At 33.2% G+C, this 17,719-nt stretch overlaps 1 long non-coding RNA gene across 2 annotated transcripts; it reads right to left on the bottom strand.

Annotated features, from left to right (window-relative positions):
* Window positions 1–4,849: 4,849 nt before the first annotated feature.
* On the bottom strand, window positions 4,850–15,911 carry LOC140431093 (uncharacterized). 2 transcript variants are annotated; one of them, XR_011949604.1, is made up of 3 exons: window positions 15,189–15,911; window positions 6,646–6,975; window positions 4,850–6,199 (listed from the first exon to the last, which is right to left on the bottom strand). It is a non-coding gene; the product is annotated as an uncharacterized lncRNA (long non-coding RNA). The 2 variants fall into 2 exon arrangements; XR_011949603.1 differs by lacking the exon at window positions 15,189–15,911 and having other exon boundaries at window positions 6,646–7,159.
* Window positions 15,912–17,719: the final 1,808 nt, after the last annotated feature.

Raw genomic sequence — 17,719 nt, 5'->3', positions numbered from 1 at the left:
AAATTACGCCCCACAATTTGTGAATTTTAAGTTGCTAAGGAAGTAACACAGAATCCATATATACAATTTATACATCTGGAATAGCTGTGAGTCAAGCTGACATAAATACCCTTTCTCCATCCCTCTATGCTTTTTTCGCCATATCCTAAACTGTTTAATTTTGTGGTAACAGTTTGTCACACAGCTATTCCTTTAGCTCGTCCCTCACTTCCATTAAATTTATTTGTTATTAATTCTGGATATTCTTCGCAAAATGAAAGCAACATTTCCCAATGTTCCATTCGGACCCTCATTTTTATCCAAAAATATAACGAAGACGAAGCTCTTTAAAAATGACTTCAAATAACAAAAACAAACAGCAGCATGCAAATGACCCGCGTAATAAACCGAAACCGAAAAAGTCAACCCAAACAATTAAAAACCCTAAAAATAGTACTTTCTTTCTCTAAAATGTGTTACAAACAAAGATAATAGACAATAAATGCGATATTTGAGTAAAACCAACAGGTTAATGTTTTTACATTCAATAATAGAGAGATCGGAAAATACCGAAGCGAAACGACATACGCACGGAGTGACAATACACGTTACTATCGCCGTTGTAGATAGAAAACGCTAATAGAATTCTACGATAGAATTCTATGTGGCACGGAGTCCCGGTGCAGGTTGATGGTTGACAGTATCTTGTCTTTTGTCAATAATTAACTTTTGTGATTGGTTAAAATTTTCATCGAAAACCCGGCAACACTGTTCATAGTTTCTCTCATTCCTTTTCCTTTCTACTCCCCGTATTCAAGAATACAGCTTTTTAAAATCGAGAGAAATTATGATGGAGCAGAAAAGCGAGTTAGCTTAGTGGGGAGTAAAATTTTCTCTCGATTCAAGAATAAGGCCCCTTGTGTACTCTGGTGACGTAACTCAAGCATCCCCACCCTAGTCGGAAGAGGCAACCGTAGTAAGTCTAGGAACCGTGGTCACACCCACCTTAAGTCCTTAAGTTACAAGCCATGAAGTAGAAATTTGGCAACATCTAAAGGTAGTCCCGGGCCCTGATTCTATTTCATTTCGATGTCGAAATTTAAAAGCGACTACGCCATGACAGTCGCAATCGCTAGCCATTCTCATTCATTTCGATTGTAGTTAAAACTGGGGATATTTACTTTATCATTTTGACACTGCTGAAAATTTGGGTTGGCCCTGTTGTTTATTGGCTGCACTACGCTTGTTTTGTTGAATGTTTGTTTTGTTTACGTTACGTGAACGTCTTTTTTTTCTTGTTTGAGTTGTTAAATCATAAATATTGGCCATTCTCAATTATATTTTGAATTGAAAGAAAAGATGGCAAGAAAAAAAAAGGCGATGTGGGAGATCCTTAAGTTATAACCACTAAGATTTGACTTAGTGGTTATATTCTAATATATTTTTAAATTTACTGCAGCTTAGTAATACTAACCCTAAACATTTTGGGTATCCTAGAGGCATAAACACCTTCTTCCAAATATGGTTCTAATACCCTTATTAAATAATTCGCAGCTTGTTTATTAATCCGGAATTACTGCCTAAATTGAGCATCACTTAGTGAAAAAGAATTTTGAGTATCCCGTAACATTCTTCTTATCCTCCGTTATGAACGTCGGATATCTAACCTCTCTAATTCCTCCAAAACTAGCAAATGTCCGTAAAACACAGCCATATTGATACTTTTTGCCTCAGTTTTCCTTGCAAGGATCAAAACACCGCCTACTTAAACTGAACCTAAGTTCACTTCTCCCAGTCCAGTCAGTCATGTCAGATTAATTTCGACTCGAAATGAAATTTCAACCACTTTCTTGAAGTTGAAATTAATTTCGATAAGTCAAAAACTAGTGACGTCGTTTGGTTAGTTCAGCTGAAATCCACAAGGTTCGCAAAGTCTCATTTCGACGTCGCCATATTAATTTCGACATGTTTTGAGTCGAAATCTCAATTAGAATCAGGATCAGGAATCAGGACCCTGTTTGAATGTAAACAGTTGTTTACAAATGAATCCATAACTATTTGTATATTCTATTTTTTAAATTAATATTAAGTGCTTTTATGTGTCTAGTCAGTTACTTAAGTTAGTCGTTTATTCGACTAATTATTGATATTGTACTACAGGTTGAAATAAACTCAAATGTAAGTATAAACGTTGTTAGGTTAGGTGTGGAATTTCATTATTCTCAGTATTTATTAGGTAATTTTTAATTCTTTTGTTATATTAACTCTTTGGGCAATGAAATCACAGTTTTTGCGACAACTGTGGGTTTATTCTCCAGTTAATATCGTAATAGTTGAAATGCCACAAAAGCTTAAATATATTGTTCTTTTCAGTTACAGATGTCAAGACATTGTTGTGTACCTCGATGCAAAACTAATTACACAAGCTTCTGAAGTTGGAAGGGCCTGTAAGCTCATGTTCTTTCCGAATAGATAAACAATTATGTAATAAGTGATTAAAAGCTATCAAAGAAGACAATTATACCCCAACAAAATCTTCTGTTCTGTGTGCTAAGCATTTTCATTCTGAAGATATAGTACTTCATCATACATGGAAAGACAAAGAGTGTTGTGTCTGAAAAACTAAAATTGGAATTAAATGCTATTCATAGGATTTTCCCCAATCTTCCAGCATATATGTCTATTCCCAAACCTATAGACAGAAGTGATCCATGTGAAAGACAACATCACTTTGATAATGAGAACCACAAATTGGAACAACTGGAAAAAGACTTTCTCAAACAAGATTTAATAGACTCGTTTGATAACTTTATTAACAAATGCAGCATGAAGATTACTTTAAATGAGTGGAATTAAAAAGTGACGAATGACAGTGTATATTTTTATTTTTTAAACATTCAAGAATGTAGTGACTCATATGACATTGGTCTAAAGATATTAAGTAGTGTTAAAATTTCTAAAAATTTAAAAGTTACTGTACATATAGTGTACTGTATGTATAGGTGAAAATTTGTTCAAATGGTCAAGTATTAACTTTATCCCTTTAGCGCCTCTGGTAGGTCATTTCGGTACTAATTAAAATTTAATGGGAAATTCAAAATATTTTATTATTTTCCAATGGAATAATCTCACATATTGTGAGTGATGTGACAATACCTATCTGCTTTTTCACAAGTTTTGTAGGGAGACGAAAAACTTTATTTAGAGTCACCTCCTGTTTTCATATGATATTTTTTTGACTTGTTTTGTAGTAAAGTCATAGAATTTACTACAAAACAAGTCAAAACTTACATATAAAAACAGGAGGTGACCCTAAAAAAAGTTTTGTGTCTCTCCTACAAAACTCATGAAAAAGCAAATAGAGATATTGCCAAATCACTGACTATATAATATTATTAAAATAAAATATCATAACTTACTAAGCTTGTAAGTAATACTCATAAATTATTTGCAACAAGACAAACTGGAAATGTGAGTATATTAATAATATTCTCAAGTTGCAAAATATATAAGTTTTTATTATTTCTTCTGTCAAATGTGGTTATAAGGAAAAGGACATATAAAAAAATTATACAATTTTTTTTTCTAAATATATGTGTATTAATTTGCTGTTTCTGATAAAATAGATATAAAATATATTTATTACATTGGTATAATATACTTTGATCATTTAATAATAAAATTCTATAACTGAATAACATATCATGAATTTACATAGCTCATGATTTTTATTTATTTAACATCCCATTTATTTACAACTTTTAAAGCAAATTAGTGAGATGAGGTTGCAAGAAGCAGAAATACAGCTAGAAGAAATGGAAGATGAAAGAGAGAAAGATAATATCCTAACAGAGGAAAAAGTCATCAAAGCAATACAAAAACTGAAAGAAAACAAAGCTCCTGGATTAGATGGCATACCATCTTAACTTTTAAAACATGGCACAAAAAATCTGACCTATAGTATACATAGACTAGTAAAACTGATATGGAGGCAGGTGAAACTACCTGAATACTGGAACATAGGTATAATTGTACCTATACACAAGAAAGGGAACTAAACAGTTTGTGATAACTAGAGATGCATTACCCTGCTAAATGTGACCTACATTCTTTACAATCGACTGTCGCGATATTGTGAAAGCATAATAGGAAAATATTAGTGTGGGTTTCAGGAAAATATCCATCAAATATTCCTTTTAAGACAAGCTTTAGAAAAAACATATGATTATGGAATTGATACTTATCATTTGTATGTATATTTTAGATGTGCCTAGGAAAATGTAGACAGAAACGCACTATACAAAGCCATGGTAGAATTTAATATCCCAATACACTTAGTGAGGTTGGTGAAAGCAACCCTCTCAACAGTTGAGTGTAAGGTTAGAGTGCAGAACGGAATATCAAGAACTTTCCAGGCATAAATAGGTCTTTGACAGAGAGATAGCCTATCATGCCATGTATTCAAGATTGTTCTTAGTGAAAGCTATTAGAGAATCTGGAATAACAACAAGAGTGACGATTATTAATGGGAGTGTACAAATACTAGCATATGCAGACGACCTTGATATCATAACAAGAAGAAGGGTGGACCTGGTTCAATCGTTCACAGCATTGGAAGCAGCAGCAGAAAGAAAGAGACTACATGTTAACACTAATAGATATATGATATACATGAAGAGTATATGAAGGTCACAAATAATAATCAAGTAGAAAAACCTGAAGATCTAATGGTTGGAAAATATACTTTCGAAGGAGTAAGGGAGTTCATATATCTAGGCTCACAAATAAACCACTGTTATTTTATCATAGAAAAATTAATCTTGTGAGACTTGAAATACTAATTAATATTTTGTTGGGAAATAAGCCACAATAAAGTTAAAAATAAGTTTATTGACGTTTCAATTTCCACTTCGGAAATCGTTCTCAAAATACAAATTTTGTTTTTGTTACTTAGTGAAAAAAATTCTTCTAATAATTTAATTTTATCTGACTCAATCATATTGACAATTCAGACCCATATTATACATTTTAGAGTAGAAGACTTTTAAAATGATATTGCCAATATTGGTAAGTTGCGTTCCTGGGACGACTTTAATATAAGATAGTTCATTCGATTACATGAAATCAACTTTAAATATTTTTTTTGCGCCAATTGATTTATACTGCCTGCATATGTTCTTTTTGCTGTCTTTCCTTTTAATATTTTGTTAATATTTGCACATCAAGTAAAAATATGAAAAGAACATAAAAATTCAGCAAACAATTGCAACATATTGGGATTCCTACAATTAAAGACATAACAAAATTCCAATTGAGTTGTTAATTGATATACTAAATTAAATTTAATATCTTTAATTGTACAAATCTGAGGTATTATTACCATTAAAATCTGTATTGATTTAATGACTAACTGATTATATGAAGAGTTTGGATATAACAATGCATTGCAGCAATATGCTCTTGCATCAATAAATCTAGATTCTGCTATATGTACTCAGATCTTCTTTTTTTCCAACTAGGTCTGCCCTGCATATTTTACATCTTTTGATTTTTTTTAATAATTTTTTTGCTACATATCCAGATATATATGTTAATTTACCTTTTTCAATGTCATTTAAATTTGGAAAATTGTTTATTTGATTTAGAATTATTATATTTTTAGCATCACTAACTGGTTCATGAGTTTTTGTTAAAAAAGCTTTTAAATTTGACAATGAAGTTGAATGCTGAAGTTGAATGTGATCACAGACCACTAATAATAGAGGTTAGGTGATCTGTGAATGTGATGCTTCATAATTATTTATTATCAATGATTTAAAAGAATTTACAAAAGAAAAGCAAGATGGATTGATATTCCTAATACCATGAGACCTAATGGATCCAAAGAAGTTCTCTAGAGGATCTTGACTTAAATTTCTTATTGCTAAAAATTTAAATCTATCTTTATTCAATTTGTTCCACAAATATTTTAGAGCTTTGATAGTGTGAATCCAGTTCTTTACAGAAGGAGGTTGACGATTACTATTTATAAATTTAAATGTTTCAAATACTTTTATTGCTTCTGTCCAAAAATGTTCATGTTCCGATCTATTAGTAACGGCTACTCTTAGTCCTTTTCCCCCTTCCGGTAACACTTTTGCTCCATTCACACTGTCAAAAACTTTGTCCATAAATAAAATAAACTCTGCAGTGTGAAGAGCTTCCTTTTGCATATCAGAACCTAAAATAGACAAGTACAAAATTAACACGTTTTTACAGAGTATAACAAGAATGAATGTTTTATTAATGTTTATAAAAAGAATGTTGCAAACACCATTTATTAACCAGTGGTCTTATAATAAAAAAATAATTCTAATGCACTAACCTATAGTGTTCTAAAAATATTTTCTTTTTAATACAATATTGAAAATGCATAAAATGTGCAAAACAAAAAAAAAAGAAAATTGATATTTTCAAAAACAATTGTTAAATACGATTATTGTTTGCTTCCTGAAAAATTTTAAAATTGACGCTTACACAGGGAGCTATTCAAATAATCTTTTAAAAATAATTCAGACCATATGTTACTGGAAATGTAACATTTAAGGATATATTTTATTGTAAATTATCTTTTAATACCTAATTTTTTCGTTAAGTGACTTGCTTTTACTAGTAGTATATACTTACTGTGTGTTGCTAACATCTTCATTGCTGCAGCAACTCTTCCACTGAATATTTGTGCTGCGAATGAAACTTTCATTTTTTTTTTTTAATTTTTTACATGCGCTTCAGTGAGTTTATTGCACATTTTGTAATCATTATCATGATTCTCCATTGTATATAATTTTGTGATATGATCCCAACTGGCTATTTGGTGACCATATATCTATGAGAAAGAAACTCATGGATATGAGTTCACTAATATTCTGAAGGGATACCTATACCAGTAATGTTTACTTGTTTTGGGGTCCAGTCGTGAAATCCAATAAAATATACTGCTACAACTCCCAAAGGAACCTAAAATTTCAAAAACTGTTATTTCGAGGTAGTGACTCAACTTATTGACTACTCCGGACTTGTAAAATATGTGAAATAGTTAACTTTAAGTTATTTAAATTTTTAATTTATTTATTATTAATCTAAAATAGTTATTTAACCAATCAAAACCAAAGCAATTTATTCAGTCTACACAGAATATAGCAAAACAAGTTGATTTAAGGTATAGACATAAAAAAAAATTTTGAAGTACAAAAACTAAATGTTAAAATGAAAATCTAAAAGCACAACTAGTGAAAACCATAACAACTCAAGATCAAAACCAAAAGTTAAAGGAGATATATTTTTTTTTAAGCCAGAAGTGGAACAGACGCCACACGTTGGGTCTAGCCAATTGAAACCTCTATACTTCGGGAGTATTGGATTTTAGGAAGCGTATAGCTTACAAATTTCAGAAGCACTGGAAGAGAGGTGATGCAAAATACTAAAGATATGGCTAAGCTCAGAGGAACAAATTTAAATAGCCAAAGAGACACTAAATCTCAAGTGAGGATTCGGGCTAGCTTCAATGCACTGAATCGTGGCTGAAATTTAGTAAAATAATCAACAACTACTAAAGCATATTGGGAACCTTTATAAGACCTAGGGTACGGACCAATGAGATCTAAAGGTAGAAGTTGAAATGGAAAATCAATCTGTAGATAACTACCCATTAAACCTGGTTGAGGAAGATTTGTTGGTTTGCATGTAGCACAGATTTTGCATTTAGCAATATAGCTACGTACAGTTTGACGCATCTTAGGCCAGTAATAAAGTTCAGATATTCGACGCAAAGTTTTGTAAAAACCAAAATGAGCTGCCGCAGGATGGTCATGAAAGGTGGCCAAAACCTCTGCTCTATTAGGAGTTGGAACGACTATCTTCCAATCCGACATTCCAGTAAGGGCATCCATGGAACTTAAGACATGTTTATACAAAACACCATGTTCAACTTTAAAATCAGGAAATTTACCTGGTACATTCTGTACATCATACAACATTTTCCGATACCAGTCATCTGGTTGTAAGGAAGATAAGTCTAACAAATTAATATCATAAGTTCTAGAGAGTGCATCAGCGACTACTACACCTGAAGCTTTACGATGAACAATTTTATAATCGTATTGTGCCAATTTTAAAATCCACCTAGCCAAACGAGGAGATGGGTTCTTCATACTTTGTAACCACACCAAACTACTGTGGTCAGTTATGACCGTAAACGAACGACCTTCAAGAAAACATCTAAAATGTTCAATACCTGTAATTATAGCTAACAACTCCTTTTCAGTTGTAGTATAATTTTTCTGGACTTTATTTAATTTCCTGCTGGTGTAGGCTATAGGGTGTTCTTCTCCATCAACAATTTGATAGAGTACCCCACCAGATGCTGTGTTTGAACAATCAGTCATCAAATAGAAAGGCTTAGAGAAATCCGGTGCTACCATAACTGGGGAATTTGTGAGAGCCTCCTTGATTTTAATGAAAGCTTCATTAGCTTCAGGAGTCCACACAATATTTTGTCCCTTTTTCCTATTTTGAAGTAGATCAGTGATAGGGGACAACAAGGTAGAATAAGACTCTTGACAAATTTTTTGTAATAAACCACCATTCCTAACAATCGACGGACTTGAGTGGTATTTTTAGGCACTGGAAAATCACGAATAGCCGATACCTTATCAGGATCAGTATGGAGACCATGTGAATCTACAACATATCCCAAAAACTTAATAGACTCACGACAAAAGCTACTTTTATCTAAGTTAATAGTCAAATTTGCATCTTTTAAACGCTGAAACAACTGCTGCAATACAGAGATATGAGTTTCAAAATCAGGAGTAATAACAGGAATATCATCAAGATAATACTGACAAAAAGGATCTCAAGCAGGACCAATTACCAAATCCATTAACCGACACATAGTCTGCGGAGCAGACACAAGACCAAAAGGCATTGTAGTGAACTGCTACAATCCTTTTCCATTGACTGCAAAAGCAGTGAGCTTCTTACTCCCTTCGCTCAGTGGAATCTGTAAAAATGCTTTCTTCAACTCAATAGATGAAATGAATTTAGCGTTTTGTAACTTACTCAGGATGATATCTATACGAGGTATAGGATACGCATCTCTGTTCATGGTTATACTGTTAAGTTTACGTCCGTCAAAACAGACACGAAAAGTCCAGTCTTTCTTTTTTGTCAACCACAAAAGGCTACAAAAAGAAGAAGTACTGGGCTCAATAATACCTAACTTTAGCATTTCATCTACCTCCTTTACTAGGCTTTCATGCCAGGCTTGAGGCAAGGGATATTGATATTGCCTGAAGGGCTTGGACGAACCCACATCAATGTGATGTTCGATGAGATGAGTTTTACCCAACTTATTTTTCGAAGAGATAGAAGAGAATGATTTGATAACATTATTTAACTGCTCTACTTCACGAGCATTCAGTCTACTCATATCTTTAACTGCATTGACACAAGAGATATTAAACGAAGAGACAGATATCATTGTACGAGACGCACAATAAAGCCTCGATGGTTAGCGGACTGTATACTTAATTAATTGAAATAAGACTCACGAAACTTACTGTAGTTACACCTTTATTTAATTTAGACTATTCACCATTCACTTATGATAATTAGATGGCTATAAGCCAGAGCTAATACAATATTTACTAGTTCAATAATAATAATAATTAGATGGCAACAAGCCAGAGCTAATGTATGTTTTTACTTTTTATAAAACTACAACTAAAAAAAATGGCGTTATGCGTAATGAATGCACTGGCGCAGAATGTCACTTGTCACTTTTTGGTGGTGGCAGGGAGAAACACTGTCACTTCCGACCGAACACACCCGAACCTACAAAGCGTCCCAATAATTTTGCATAGGTGTTGGATATTGTTTCCAACATGCTGGGGGCCAGAGCATTTCATGTGAAATCTTACAAATATAGCTACTATCTAAAATACTAGTTATACTACTTCTTACACTAAATTAATTTTATTTACATTATTTACAATTATTCATAGGATGGCAATACTGCCACCTTTGTGACTGATCTTACATAGGTCCCATTTTTGGTTTTAACTTCAACAACACTAACCATTTTATCCTTTCCAGGGATAACCTTGGTGATACGTGCAAGTGCCCATTTAAATGATGGAATATTGTCTTCTTTTAGTAAGACTAACATATCTTCCTTTAAATTAGGTAGTTTATTTTTCCATTTTGGCCTATTTTGCAACTGTGTTAAATAGTCTTGATGCCACTTTTTCCAAAAGTGCTGTTGCATTTGAGTACAGAGATTCCAAAATTTTATACGATTTTTTGGAACTTCGGTAATATCAGGTTCTGGAAAGCTGGTTATGGGGGCTCCTATAAGAAAATGTCCTGGTGTTAAATATTCCAGATTTGTTGGATCTTGTGACATAGCCATAAGTGGTCTTGAATTCAAGATACCTTCCACTTGTACAATTAATGTATTAAATTGCTCATATGTGAGCTCATTTGTGCCCATGACTCTTTTTATGTGGTATTTGGCACTTTTTACTCCAGCCTCCCACAAACCACCAAAAACTGGGGAGTAACTGGGAATAAAACTAAATTTAATTTTTTCATTTAAACCGACATTTTCTATTTTTACTGATTGATTATAAAAGTTATTAATTTGATTGTTAGCACCCTTGAACGTGGATCCATTATCACAATATACGTTCAAAGGCTTCCCACGGCGAGAAATGAAGCGCTTAAATGCTGCTAAAAAAGTTTCAGTAGTAAGGTCTGATAATAGTTCCATGTGGATAGCTTTTACAGAAAAGCACACAAAAAGAGCTATATAGGCTTTTGTGCTTATTGATTTTCTTATTCTCGATTGCTTGACGAGAAAAGGGCCACAAAAGTCTATTCCCACATTTTGAAATACTCTAGCAGCACAAACTCTTGTTTCTGGTAGAGATCCCATTAATTGTTCAGAACATTTTGCTTTAAATTTGAAGCATATTACACACTTTTTAGTAATTTTTTTTACTTCTCGGTTTCCATTTATTAACCAATAATTTAAATTTAATGAACTTAGCACTTGCCTGGGACCAGCATGAAGTAATTTCAAATGTTCATGCCTTATTATGAGATCTGTAACATGACTAGCCTTTGGCAAAATTATTGGATGCTTTTGAGTATATAAGATGTTAGAATTATGTAATCTACCACCTACTCTTAAAAGCCCATCACCATCAACAAAAGGAGACAGCGTACTTAATGGTGATTTTAAAACTATATTTGATATAATTTCCTGAGAAAAATGATAATATTGTTGACACTTTATAATTACCTTTAAAGAATTATCTAACTCTAGCAAATTTAAATTACCAGAAAATTTTTCTGTGCCTTTCAATTTACTTAGAGAATTATTTTTAAATCATAGAATGTATGCTGTAATTCTTTGCAGTTTAGTTATATTGGAGTATTTTTTAAAGAATGTATTTTCCTTTGTTTGTATAACATGTACACTAACTTTTTGTTCAGGCATTGGATAAGGAAATTGAACAGGTAGCTCATTATGAGCAAAATTTTTGTCCAACAGCATTTTTGGACCAGTAAACCATAAGGGATGCAACTCAATATCATTAGGCTCCAAGCCTCTAGAAAGGCAGTCTGCTGGGTTTTCTTTGCTATTAATATAAAGCCATTTAAAGTTTGTGGACATGTTTTGAATTTTTAAAACACGATTAGCTACATAAGGAGTTAATTTGACAGGTTCGGTTTTTAACCAAGCCAATACTATATTTGAGTCACAATAAAGAAAAATCTTTTTAATATTTGCTTTTAACAAATTATGAATTTTAAAAGTTAAATTAGTTAACAACAAGGCACCATTTAGCTCTAGTTTAGGTATAGTTAACTTTTTATTTATTGGAACGATTCTAGACTTTGAGCAAATTAAATTAACATTAACTGTGTCATTACAAATAGTTCGAGCATAAAGTGCTGCTCCATATGCTTGCATTGATGAATCACAGTACCCTACAAGTTCAATACTTTCAGCATCAGTAAAGGCTAAATTTCTTGGAATTTTTAAAACTGGCATATTTATTAGACCAGTAATAAAATTTTTCCAAATTTCCTGCAAATCATTAGGCAGTACCTCATCCCATTTAATTTTACGAAGCCAAATTGTCTGCATTATAACTTTTGCTTTGACTAACACTGGACCTGCTAATCCTAAAGGATCATAAAATTTTGATATAAAGCTTAATACCTGTCTTTTTGTTAGACAGTCATTGATATTAATTTTTGGCGATGACAGTTTAAAATTATCAGTAATGGTATCATATGATAAACCTAATGTTTTTACAACAAAGTTGATTTTATTTATGTCAATTTCATCAAAATGTTGATTTTCTTTGGGGATATCACTTATTATTCTTGGATCGTTTGAACACCACTTGTGCAAGGAAAATGACCTTAGTTGCAAAAGATAAATTAGTTCATTTTTGAGTTTCTTTGCTTCTTCTATAGTATCACTTCCTGCTAGGATGTCATCTACATAGGTATTATTTATTAATGCTTTAGCTGCCAAAGGAAAATTTTGTCCTTCTGTATCGGCTAGTTCGACTAAACATCTAGTAGCTAGAAACGATGAGCTTCGTAACCCATATGTTATTGTTTGCAACTGGATACACTTTAGCTCACTATGTGGTTCTCTCCATAATATATTTAAATATCTTCTGTCTTCAGGGTGAATAAGTATCATTCTAAACATTTGTTTAATATCAGTAGATATAATATATTTATAAATTCTAAATAGGATTAATATATCAAATAGTTCATTTTGTACAACAGCACCATTATATAGAAAATCATTTAAGCACTTTTTGCTCTTAGATTTAATACTACCGTCAAAAACTATTCTTAATTTTGTAGTCTTCTTATCCTCTCTTATTACTGGATGGTGAGCCATAAAATAAACCTCGCCATTATTTAAAATTTTTGGATCATAATGAACAATTTTAGCATGACCAAGTTGAATATATTCATCTATGAATTTTTTATAATCAAAGTATAGAGTTGGGTTTAGAACAAACCTTTTCTCTAAGTTTTCAAATCTCTTAAGAGCTACAGCAAAAGAGTTACCTAAATTAATATTTTCTTGTTTTAGAGGCAGATTAACTTGATATTTGTTTTCGATTATTTTTATTGAATTTTGAAAACTAGCCTCACAAGCTTCCTGATCACTTGTAAATTCTAAGAATACTTCAGGAACCTTTTCCATTTCCCAAAATTGAGAGATGGCAGTGTCTAAATCACTATAAGTTGTATGCATGCATACAATATTTAAATTTGAGAACTGGTTGGTTGATACAGATCCACTAACAATAAAACCTAAAAGAGTATTTTGAAGTATTAGTTCTTGGCAGTTTATTTTTTCTGCGAGAAAATATTTTAAACACAACATCAGCTCCTAGTAGTAGACTGATTTCACCGCTTTGATTAAAAGTGTCATCAGACAATTGAACAAATTCTGGTATTTTAGATGTATTAAAACTAAACCTGGGTAGATTCCCTGTTATTATATCCACTACAGAACATTTTATATTTGTACTGAAGTCATATATACATGATTCTATATTCAAATCAACTGCCTTTTGGATTCTTGTGCTATTTTGTGAAATCCCTACAATATCTAAATAATTATTGTATGTCTTTAGGTTTAACCTTTTTACTAAACTATTTGTTACCAAAGAAACCTGTGAGCCTGTATCGACCAAACCTCTGACAATCAAGTTGTGACCTGATGCTGTTCTAACCTTTACCTTTACAGTAGGTAAGATCGTATTTGCTCGATTTTTATAAATCGAATTAAAATTTACTACAGCATCGTATTGCGATGAAGTGCTTGCATCTTGATTAGATTGAGCAATATTAGAACTTACTGCCACTTTTTCTAAGTGCAGTAATGAATTGTGTCCTTTGTGACAGGTTTGGCATTTTAAATTTAACCTACATTTATCAGTATGGCTGTTTAAACATAGTTTGTTTCTATCAACAAAGGAAATTCTTTCATTGACTGAAAGGACTTTAAATTTTTTGCAACTATAAAGTTTATGTCCATTGATGGAACAGTATTGACATTTAACATTACTTTGTGATTTGGTTACTAAGTGTGTAAGTTGTTTATTTTCCTTCAACTTTGTTTCAGATGTACTATTAGTGGCTTCAAGAGCCATTGCCCTATTTTCGAGATATTCTAGAAATCCATTTAATGATGGTAAACTTGAACTATCTCTATCAATTTGATATGACCTATTCGTAAACTGATCTATTTTTCTAGACAGTATACAGACTAAAAGCATATCCCAGCTATCTACTGGTTGATTAAGATTTTTTAAGGCACCAATTTGTTGTTTGACCTTACTTATAAATTCTCGTAATGAACTAGCAGTTCCTTTTTGCATGGCAGGTATATCAAGAACTTGGTAAATATGTGAATTAATAATCATAGTTTCATTATTGTATCTGTTATTTAAAATTTGTAAAGCTTCATTGTATAAATCATTCACTAATGGCAGATTATTTATTAAGCTGAGGGCTTCATGTGTTAAATAATTTTTTAGATAAAATAATTTTTCTACGCTTTTTAAATTTATATTTTTGTCTATAACTGCTGTAAATATATCTATAAATGATTTATATTTAGTTAAATCTTTCCCATCAAATGTGGGAATTTCAATTGAAGGTAATTTAGTGGTACTGGTTGCATGATGCTGTGGCATATTATGAACTAAAGGCACTGTGATTTTATTGTTTTTCATGGATGTAACTCCTTGGATGGTTGCCAATAGATCTACATATTCAGCTTCTATGTCATCAATATCATCATCAAAATGAGCAATTTCTGTATTTAAATCAGTTATAGTTTTAAATGATTCACATAACATGTCTTTTCTAATAGAAAATAGATCATCCTTTTTTGAACTTTCTGGATCATCTTTATGTTCACTAATAAATCTTTTTACCCGACTTATAGTGCTTACCGCTTGCCTTTTCCTTGTTATCAGTTTTTCCAAATCCTTTTTAGACATATTTAAAGGCTTTGTTAAGTTAAGTGACAAAGTATTTTTAATATAAAAATGTATCTATGAGATTCTGAAACACTGATAAAAAAAAGAAAAACGGTCGTTAAAGTAAACAATTACCTTTAAAATATTAATTAAACATAACACACAAGACAATACATACAAAAATAGGACCAAATACCTATACTTATATTTTTAAAAACAGAAATCAAAGTAAATATTTGTTACTTAATAGGGTTATGTCCAATAAATTGTTAATTTTTGACGTAATGAAACGGTGAATGTCAACGCGAACACAGAGCACAGAAATCCAAGTTGGTGTCTCGGCGTTCCTTGGCTCGATGATTGTCATAAAGGGAAGAGAGCAGTCTTACTTACGGTTTCGTTCCGTGTTCTATTTATTGACATTAGAGCTGGCAGCCTGGCATGGCAGCAAACTTCAGCTTGGACGCTAAATTTGGCGGGCTCCTTTTTTAATGTTTCAGGAAATATGAGAATTTACCTTCAGTTTCGGGCTCCCAAAATTCTGGATTCCACATCTGTGTCGATGGACCATAATTTATGTACGAGACGCACAATAAAGCCTCGATGGTTAGCGGACTGTATACTTAATTAATTGAAATAAGACTCACGAAACTTACTGTAGTTACACCTTTATTTAATTTAGACTATTCACCATTCACTTATGATAATTAGATGGCTATAAGCCAGAGCTAATACAATATTTACTAGTTCAATAATAATAATAATTAGATGGCAACAAGCCAGAGCTAATGTATGTTTTTACTTTTTATAAAACTACAACTAAAAAAAATGGCGTTATGCATAATGAATGCACTGGCGCAGAATGTCACTTGTCACTTTTTGATGGTGGCAGCACCGAACAACCCGAAGGTGCACTCGACTCGGCGGGAATTGTTCGCGCATCTGGTTTGCGCATTGTCAGCGGCCATGTTTTAGTTTTCAGTCACGTCGTTGACACGATTATTTTGTGTTTGTTGTTGTCAGATCTAGAGGTGGTTGATCCAAGTATTTTTGTGGATCAGGTCAAACTGATACGCGTAAACAAAAATACCTGCTAAAAAATACTGGTTTGGAAATCAGTTTGTTATCATTCGTTTATTATACATCTAAGCATAACGATAACATTATTTGTATTTTGTTAGATTTCTTTATAGTTATTAAAATGACTGTTTTACTTCAAATACTTAAATTACTGTTATTCAGAGATTGCATAAAAAGTTCATAAAAAATGGCGATAGTCTTGCCTACTTCACACCAATTGCCGTCTGTTGATATTTCTCTAAAGCTTTGTAAACATTAAGAAATGCACGAGAATAATTAAGGACGTACCTGTTACTGAGTCTGTGTCTTTATCTGTCGGCATGTTATTAATTTTTGCTCGGGCGCCAGTTTGAGATGGGTAGCTCTTTCGGGGCGACAGACTCAGTAAAACACAGGTTTGAAGTAAAAATAAATCTATTAATTTAGTATATCTACAATAAATAAAAATAAAAGGAATTCTACGTTGTATACTTATACAATGAATGAAACTAAAACGAATTCTACTGGATCCCGTGATGAACGAAGTCCTCGGCGAACGTTTATAAAAGAAAAGAAATTAATTAGTACTACTAATAAGAAACGAAATGGGGGAAATCGATCGCGCGCAGATTTATACTCGCTTTCGCTTCAATTCAGCGAAAGCTCCGAATATGCTCGCAAAACAAAATATTTAGCTGTGCAGACCCATGGCAATGTTCAATACACAATGCCGACGGGTTCCGCTTGGCTAAGGACAGAATATGATCCTCAATACGGAAATCTCTCTGTCCCGGTTGGTTCTGTGCAGATCCGCGGTAATGCTCAATACGCAACACCGATGGGTTCCGCTTGGTTAGGGACAGAGTACGATCCTCAATAAGGAACTCTCTCTGTCCAGAATGGCTCGCAGGTTCACTACATCGGCGAGTCAGGGAGCCTAGAGCGCTAGCTACAACACTGTCTAATTCCGCTATTCACACGTCTTAAATAGCCGTTTGAATCCCACTACGCCGTCACGTTGTAGAAGTGGATGCGCAAATATTGACACTCCCACGGTTCGAACTGTTAAACGATCAGAGCATCGTTACACAATTAGTCGCCACTTACGACAGGCAGGGCCTACTTGCCTCGGCCGTATTCTTATCTCTGCAATCCGAACGGACACACACACACTCACACACACACGCACGCACACACGCACACACACGCACACACACACACACACAAATACACTCTTCACCTCTCGACTCCTACCCATTAGTCGCCACTTACGACAGGCAGGGCCTTCTTGCCTCGGCCGTATTCTTATCTCTGCAAGCCGAACGGACACACACACACTCACACACACACGCACGCACACACGCACACACACGCACACACGCACACACACACATACATTCTTCACCTCTCGACTCCTACCTATTAGTCGCCTCTTACGATAGGCAGGGCCTTCTTGCCTCGGTGGTGCTCTTATCTCTGCAAGCCGAACTAACACACACACATACTCACACACGCACACACACGCACACACGCATACACACATACAACCTTCACCTCTCGACTCCTACTTATTAGTCGCCCCTTACAAGAGGCAGGGCCTTCGTGCC

The sequence above is a fragment of the Diabrotica undecimpunctata genome, unplaced genomic scaffold (assembly GCF_040954645.1).
Source record: "Diabrotica undecimpunctata isolate CICGRU unplaced genomic scaffold, icDiaUnde3 ctg00000568.1, whole genome shotgun sequence".
Taxonomy (NCBI): Eukaryota; Metazoa; Arthropoda; class Insecta; order Coleoptera; family Chrysomelidae; genus Diabrotica; species Diabrotica undecimpunctata.
Note: the sequence above shows the minus strand (reverse complement) of the source record. Positions and strands in the feature narration are given on the sequence as shown.